The sequence below is a fragment of the Triticum aestivum genome, chromosome 1A (assembly GCF_018294505.1).
Source record: "Triticum aestivum cultivar Chinese Spring chromosome 1A, IWGSC CS RefSeq v2.1, whole genome shotgun sequence".
NCBI classification, from domain to species: domain Eukaryota; kingdom Viridiplantae; phylum Streptophyta; class Magnoliopsida; order Poales; family Poaceae; genus Triticum; species Triticum aestivum.
Window position 1 is genome coordinate 521,614,828 of NC_057794.1, and position 9,046 is coordinate 521,623,873.

Consider the following 9,046-nt stretch of genomic DNA (forward strand, 5'->3'; position numbering starts at 1 on the left):
AGAACAAAGTATGGACTTTGGTTGACTTGCCCAATGATCGGCAAGCAATTGAGAATAAATGGATCTTTAAGAAGAAGACTGACGCTGATGGTAATGTTACTGTCTACAAAGCTCGACTTGTCGCAAAAGGTTTTCGACAAGTTCAAGGAATTGACTACGATGAGACCTTCTCACCCGTAGCGATGCTTAAGTCCGTCCGAATCATGTTAGCAATTGCCGCATTTTATGATTATGAAATTTGGCAAATGGATGTCAAAACTGCATTCCGGAATGGATTCCTGGAAGAAGAGTTGTATATGATGCAACCAGAAGGTTTTGTCGATCCAAAGGGAGCTAACAGAGTGTGCAAGCTCCAGCGATCCATTTATGGACTGGTGCAAGCCTCTCGGAGTTGGAATAAACGTTTTGATAGTGTGATCAAAGCATTTGGTTTTATACAGACTTTTGGAGAAGCCTGTATTTACAAGAAAGTGAGTGGGAGCTCTGTAGTATTTCTGATATTATATGTGGATGACATATTACTGATTGGAAATGATATGGAATTTCTGGATAGCATAAAGGGATACTTGAATAAAAGTTTTTCAATGAAAGACCTCGGTGAAGCTGCTTACATATTAGGCATTAAGATCTATAGAGATAGATCAAGACGCTTAATTGGACTTTCACAAAGCACATACCTTGACAAAATTTTGAAGAAATTCAAAATGGATCAAGCAAAGAAAGGGTTCTTGCCTGTGTTACAAGGTGTGAAATTGAGTAAGACTCAATGCCCGACCACTGCAGAAGATAGAGAGAATATGAAAGATGTTCCCTATGCATCAGCCATAGGCTCTATCATGTATGCAATGCTGTGTACCAGACCTGATGTGTGCCTTGCTATAAGTTTAGCAGGGAGGTACCAAAGTAATCCAGGAATGGATCACTGGACAGCGGTCAAGAACATCCTGAAATACCTGAAAAGGACTAAGGATATGTTTCTCGTATATGGAAGTGACAAAGAGCTCATCGTAAAAGGTTACGTTGATGCAAGTTTTGACACTGATCCGGACGATTCTAAATCGCAAACCGGATACGTGTTTACATTAAACGGTGGAGCTGTCAGTTGGTGCAGTTCTAAACAAAGCGTCGTAGCGGGATCTACATGTGAAGCGGAATACATAGCTGCTTCGGAAGCAGCAAATGAAGGAGTCTGGATGAAGGAGTTCATATCCGATCTAGGTGTCATACCTAGTGCATCGGGTCCAATGAAAATCTTTTGTGACAATACTGGTGCAATTGCCTTGGCAAAGGAATCCAGATTTCACAAAAGGACCAAACACATCAAGAGACGCTTCAACTCCATCCGGGATCTAGTCCAGGTGGGAGACATAGAGATTTGCAAGATACATACGGATCTGAATGTTGCAGACCCGTTGACTAAGCCTCTTCCACGAGCAAAACATGATCAGCACCAAAGCTCCATGGGTGTTAGATTCATTACAGTGTAATCTAGATTATTGACTCTAGTGCAAGTGGGAGACTGAAGGAAATATGCCCTAGAGGAAATAATAAAGTTATTATTTATTTCCTTATAATCATGATAAATGTTTATTATTCATGCTAGAATTGTATTTTCCGGAAACATAATACATGTGTGAATACATAGACAAACAGAGTGTCACTAGTATGCCTCTACTTGACTAGCTCGTTAATCAAAGATGGTTATGTTTCCTAACCATGAACAATGAGTTGTTATTTGATTAACGAGGTCACATCATTAGTAGAATGATCTGATTGACATGACCCATTCCATTAGCTTAGCACCTGATCGTTTAGTATGTTGCTATTGCTTTCTTCATGACTTATACATGTTCCTACGACTATGAGATTATGCAACTCCCGTTTACCGGAGGAACACTTTGGGTACTACCAAACGTCACAACGTAAATGGGTGATTATAAAGGAGTACTACAGGTGTCTCCAATGGTCGATGTTGGGTTGGCGTATTTCGAGATTAGGATTTGTCACTCCGATTTTCGGAGAGGTATCTCTGGGCCCTCTCGGTAATACACATCACATAAGCCTTGCAAGCATTACAACTAATATGTTAGTTGTGAGATGATGTATTACGGAACGAGTAAAGAGACTTGCCGTTAACGAGATTGAACTAGGTATTGGATACCGACGATCGAATCTCGGGCAAGTAACATACCGATGACAAAGGGAACAACGTATGTTGTTATGCGGTCTGACCGATAAAGATCTTCGTAGAATATGTAGGAGCCAATATGGGCATCCAGGTCCCGCTATTGGTTATTGACCAGAGACATGTCTCGGTCATGTCTACATTGTTCTCGAACCCGTAGGGTCCGCACGCTTAAGGTTACGATGACAGTTATATTATGAGTTTATGCATTTTGATGTACCGAAGGTTGTTCGGAGTCCCGGATGTGATCACGGACATGACGAGGAGTCTCGAAATGGTCGAGACGTAAAGATTGATATATTGGAAGCCTATGTTTGGACATCGGAAGTGTTCCGGGTGAAATCGGGATTTTACCGGGTTACCGGGAGGTTACCGGAACCCCCCGGGAGCCATATGGGCCTTCATGGGCCTTAGTGGAAAGGAGAAAGGGGCAGCCCAAGGTGGCTGAGCCTCTTCCCCCTCCCCTAGTCCTATTAGGACTAGGAGAAGGTGGCCGGCCCCCCTCTCTCCCTTCCCCTCCGAGGAATCCTAGTTGGACTAGGATTGGGGGGAGGAATCCTACTCCCAGAGGGAGTAGGACTCTCCTGCGCCTCCCTCTATGGCCGGCCAGCCTCCCCCTCTCTACTCCTTTATATACGGAGGCAGGGGCACCTCTAAACACACAAGTTGACACAAGTTGATCCACGTGATCGATTCCTTAGCCGTGTGCGGTGCCCCCTGCCACCATATTCCTCGATAATACTATAGCGGAGTTTAGGCGAAGCCCTGCTGCTGTAGTTCATCAAGATCGTCACCACGCCGTCGTGCTGACGAAACTCTTCCCCGACACTTTGCTGGATCGGAGTCCGGAGATCGTCATCGAGCTGAACGTGTGCTCGAACTCGGAGGTGCTGTAGTTTCGGTGCTTGATCGGTTGGATCGTGAAGACGTACGACTACTTCCTCTACGTCGTGTCATCGCTTCCGCAGTCGGTCTGCGTTGGGTACGTAGACAACACTCTCCTCTCGTTGCTATGCATCACATGATCCTGTGTGCGCGTAGGAAAATTTTTTAAATTACTACGAAACCCAACAGTGGCATCCGAGCCTAGGTTAATGATGTTGATGTTATATGCACGAGTAGAACACAAGTGAGTTGTGGACGATACAAGTCATACTGCCTACCAGCATGTCATATTTTGGTTCAGCGGTATTGTTGGACGAGACGACCCGGACCAACCTTACGCGTACGCTTACGCGAGACCGGTTCCCTCGACGTGCTTTGCACAGAGATGGCTTGCGGGCGACTGCCTCTCCAACTTTAGTTGAACCAAGTATGGCTACGCCCGGTCCTTGCGAAGGTTAAAACGGAGTCTATTTGACAAACTATCGTTGTGGTTTTGATGCGTAGGTGAGATTGGTTCTTACTTAAGCCCGTAGCAGCCACGTAAAACATGCAACAACAAAGTAGAGGACGTCTAACTTGTTTTTGCAGGGCATGTTGTGATGTGATATGGTCAAGGCATGATGCTGAATTTTATTGTATGAGATGATCATGTTTTGTAACCGAGTTATCAGCAACTGGCAGGAGCCATATGGTTGTCGCTTTATTGTATGCAATGCAATCGCGATGTAATGCTTTACTTTATTACTAAACGGTAGTGATAGTCGTGGAAGCATAAGATTGGCGGGACGACAACGATGCTACGATGGAGATCAAGGTGTCGCGCCGGTGACGATGGTGATCATGACGGTGCTTCGGAGATGGAGATCACAAGCACGAGATGATGATGGCCATATCATATCACTTATATTGATTGCATGTGATGTTTATCTTTTTATGCATCTTATCTTGCTTTGATTGACGGTAGCATTATAAGATGATCTCTCATTAAATTATCAAGAAGTGTTCTCCCTGAGTATGCACCGTTGCCAAAGTTCGTCGTGCCCAGACACCACGTGATGATCGGGTGTGATAAGCTCTACGTCCATCTACAACGGGTGCAAGCCAGTTTTTGCACACGCAGAATACTCAGGTTAAACTTGACGAGCCTAGCATATGCAGATATGGCCTCGGAACACGGAGACCGAAAGGTCGAGCATGAATCATATAGTAGATATGATCAACATAACGATGTTCACCATTGAAAACTACTCCATCTCACGTGATGATCGGTCATGGTTTAGTTGATTTGGATCACGTAATCACTTAGAAGATTAGAGGGATGTCTATCTAAGTGGGAGTTCTTAAGTAATATGATTAATTGAACTTAAATTTATCATGAACTTAGTACCTGATAGTATCTTGCTTATGTTGATTGTAGATAGATGGCTCGTGCTGTTGTTCCGTTGAATTTTAATGCGTTCCTTGAGATAGCAAAGTTGAAAGATGATGGTAGCAATTACACGGACTGGGTCCATAACTTGAGGATTATCCTCATTGCTGCACAGAAGAATTATGTCCTAGAAGCACCGCTGGGTGCCAGGCCTGCTGCTGGAGCAACGCCAGATGTTATGAACGTCTGGCAGAGCAAAGCTGATGACTACTCGATAGTTCAGTGTGCCATGCTTTACGGCTTAGAATCGGGACTTCAACGACGTTTTGAACGTCATGGAGCATATGAGATGTTCCAGGAGTTGAAGTTAATATTTCAAGCAAATGCCCGGATTGAGAGATATGAAGTCTCCAATAAGTTCTATAGCTGCAAGATGGAGGAGAACAGTTCTGTCAGTGAGCATATACTCAAAATGTCTGGGTATAATAATCACTTGATTCAATTGGGAGTTAATCTTCCGGATGATTGCGTCATCGACAGAATTCTCCAATCACTGCCACCAAGCTACAAGAGCTTCGTAATGAACTATAATATGCAAGGGATGAACAAGACTATTCCCGAGCTCTTCGCAATGCTGAAAGCTGCGGAGGTAGAAATCAAGAAGGAGCATCAAGTGTTGATGGTTAACAAGACCACTAGTTTCAAGAAAAAGGGCAAAGGGAAGAAAAAGGGGAACTTCAAAAAGAACGGCAAGCAAGTTGCTGCGCAAGAGAAGAAACCCAAGTCTGGACCTAAGCCTGAAACTGAGTGCTTCTACTGCAAGCAGACTGGTCACTGGAAGCGGAACTGCCCCAAGTATTTGGCGGATAAGAAGGATGGCAAGGTGAACAAAGGTATATGTGATATACATGTTATTGATGTGTACCTTACTAGAGCTCGCAGTAGCACCTGGGTATTTGATACTGGTTCTGTTGCTAATATTTGCAACTCGAAACAGGGACTACAGAATAAGCGGGCACTGGCAAAGGACGAGGTGACGATGCGCGTGGGAAACGGTTCCAAAGTCGATGTGATCGCAGTCGGCACGCTACCTCTACATCTACCTTCGGGATTAATATTAGACCTAAGTAATTGTTATTTGGTGCCAGCGTTGAGCATGAACATTATATCTGGATCTTGTTTAATGCGAGACGGTTATTCATTTAAATCAGAGAATAATGGTTGTTCTATTTATATGAGTAATATCTTTTATGGTCATGCACCCTTGAAGAGTGGTCTATTTTTTATTGAATCTCGATAGTAGTAATACACATATTCATAATGTTGAAGCCAAAAGATGCAGAGTTGATAATGAAAGTGCAACTTATTTGTGGCACTGTCGTTTAGGTCATATCGGTATAAAGCGCATGAAGAAACTCCATACCGATGGACTTTTGGAACCACTTGATTATGAATCACTTGGTACTTGCGAACCGTGCCTCTTGGGCAAGATGACTAAAACACCGTTCTCCGGTACTATGGAGAGAGCAACAGATTTGTTGGAAATCATACATACCGATGTATGTGGCCCGATGAATATTGAGGCTCGTGGCGGATATCGTTATTTTCTCACCTTCACAGATGATTTAAGCAGATATGGGTATATTTACTTAATGAAACATAAGTCTGAAACATTTGAAAAGTTCAAAGAATTTCAGAGTGAAGTTGAAAATCATCGTAACAAGAAAATAAAGTTTCTACGATCTGATCGTGGAGGAGAATATTTGAGTTACGAGTTTGGTGTACATTTGAAAAACTGTGGAATAGTTTCGCAACTCACGCCACCCGGAACACCACAGCGTAATGGTGTGTCCGAACGTCGTAATCATACTTTACTAGATATGGTGCGATCTATGATGTCTCTTACAGATTTACCGCTATCATTTTGGGGATATGCTTTAGAGACGGCCGCATTCACGTTAAATAGGGCACCATCAAAATCCGTTGAGACGACACCTTATGAACTGTGGTTTGGCAAGAAACCAAAGTTGTCGTTTCTTAAAGTTTGGGTCTGCGATGCTTATGTAAAAAACTTCAACCTGATAAGCTCGAACCCAAATCGGAGAAATGTGTCTTCATAGGATACCCAAAGGAAACTGTTGGGTACACCTTCTATCACAGATCCGAAGGCAAAACATTCGTTGCTAAGAATGGATCATTTCTAGAGAAGGAGTTTCTCTCGAAAGAAGTGAGTGGGAGGAAAGTAGAACTTGACGAGGTAACTGTACCTGCTCCCTTACTGGAAAGTAGTTCATCACAGAAAACTGTTTCAGTGACACCTACACCAGTTAGTGAGGAAGCCAATGATAATGATCATGAAACTTCAGATCAAGATACTACTGAACTTCGTAGATCAACCAGAGTAAGATCCGCACCAGAGTGGTACGGTAATCCTGTTCTGGAGGTCATGCTACTAGATCATGATGAACCTACGAACTATGAAGAAGCGATGGTGAGCCCAGATTCCGCAAAGTGGCTAGAAGCCATGAAATCTGAGATGGGATCCATGTATGAGAACAAAGTATGGACTTTGGTTGACTTGCCCGATGATCGGCAAGCGATTGAGAATAAATGGATCTTTAAGAAGAAGACTGACGTTGATGGTAATGTTACTGTCTACAAAGCTCGACTTGTCGCAAAAGGTTTTCGGCAAGTTCAAGGAATTGACTACGATGAGACCTTCTCACCCGTAGCGATGCTTAAGTCCGTCCGAATCATGTTAGCAATTGCCGCATTTTATGATTATGAAATTTGGCAAATGGATGTCAAAACTGCATTCCTGAATGGATTCCTGGAAGAAGAGTTGTATATGATGCAACCAGAAGGTTTTGTCGATCCAAAGGGAGATAACAAAGTGTGCAAGCTCCAGCGATCCATTTATGGACTGGTGCAAGCCTCTCGGAGTTGGAATAAACGTTTTGATAGTGTGATCAAAGCATTTGGTTTTATACAGACTTTTGGAGAAGCCTGTATTTACAAGAAAGTGAGTGGGAGCTCTGTAGCATTTCTGATATTATATGTGGATGACATATTACTGATTGGAAATGATATAGAATTTGTGGATAGCATAAAGGGATACTTGAATAAAAGTTTTTCAATGAAAGACCTCGGTGAAGCTGCTTACATATTAGGCATTAAGATCTATAGAGACAGATCAAGACGCTTAATTGGACTTTCACAAAGCACATACCTTGACAAAATTTTGAAGAAATTCAAAATGGATCAAGCAAAGAAAGGGTTCTTGCCTGTGTTACAAGGTGTGAAATTGAGTAAGACTCAATGCCCGACCACTGCAGAAGATAGAGAGAATATGAAAGATGTTCCCTATGCATCAGCCATAGGCTCTATCATGTATGCAATGCTGTGTACCAGACCTGATGTGTGCCTTGCTATAAGTTTAGCAGGGAGGTACCAAAGTAATCCAGGAATGGATCACTGGACAGCGGTCAAGAACATCCTGAAATACCTGAAAAGGACTAAGGATATGTTTCTCGTATATGGAAGTGACAAAGAGCTCATCGTAAAAGGTTACGTTGATGCAAGTTTTGACACTGATCCGGACGATTCTAAATCGCAAACCGGATACGTGTTTACATTAAACGGTGGAGCTGTCAGTTGGTGCAGTTCTAAACAAAGCGTCGTAGCGGGATCTACATGTGAAGCGGAATACATAGCTGCTTCGGAAGCAGCAAATGAAGGAGTCTGGATGAAGGAGTTCATATCCGATCTAGGTGTCATACCTAGTGCATCGGGTCCAATGAAAATCTTTTGTGACAATACTGGTGCAATTGCCTTGGCAAAGGAATCCAGATTTCACAAAAGGACCAAACACATCAAGAGACGCTTCAACTCCATCCGGGATCTAGTCCAGGTGGGAGACATAGAGATTTGCAAGATACATACGGATCTGAATGTTGCAGACCCGTTGACTAAGCCTCTTCCACGAGCAAAACATGATCAGCACCAAAGCTCCATGGGTGTTAGATTCATTACAGTGTAATCTAGATTATTGACTCTAGTGCAAGTGGGAGACTGAAGGAAATATGCCCTAGAGGCAATAATAAAGTTATTATTTATTTCCTTATAATCATGATAAATGTTTATTATTCATGCTATAATTGTATTTTCCGGAAACATAATACATGTGTGAATACATAGACAAACAGAGTGTCACTAGTATGCCTCTACTTGACTAGCTCGTTAATCAAAGATGGTTATGTTTCCTAACCATGAACAATGAGTTGTTATTTGATTAACGAGGTCACATCATTAGTAGAATGATCTGATTGACATGACCCATTCCATTAGCTTAGCACCTGATCGTTTAGTATGTTGCTATTGCTTTCTTCATGACTTATACATGTTCCTATGACTATGAGATTATGCAACTCCCGTTTACCGGAGGAACACTTTGGGTACTACCAAACGTCACAACGTAAATGGGTGATTAGAAAGGAGTACTACAGGTGTCTCCAATGGTCGATGTTGGGTTGGCGTATTTCGAGATTAGGATTTGTCACTCCGATTGTCGGAGAGGTATCTCTGGGCCCTCTCGGTAATACACATCA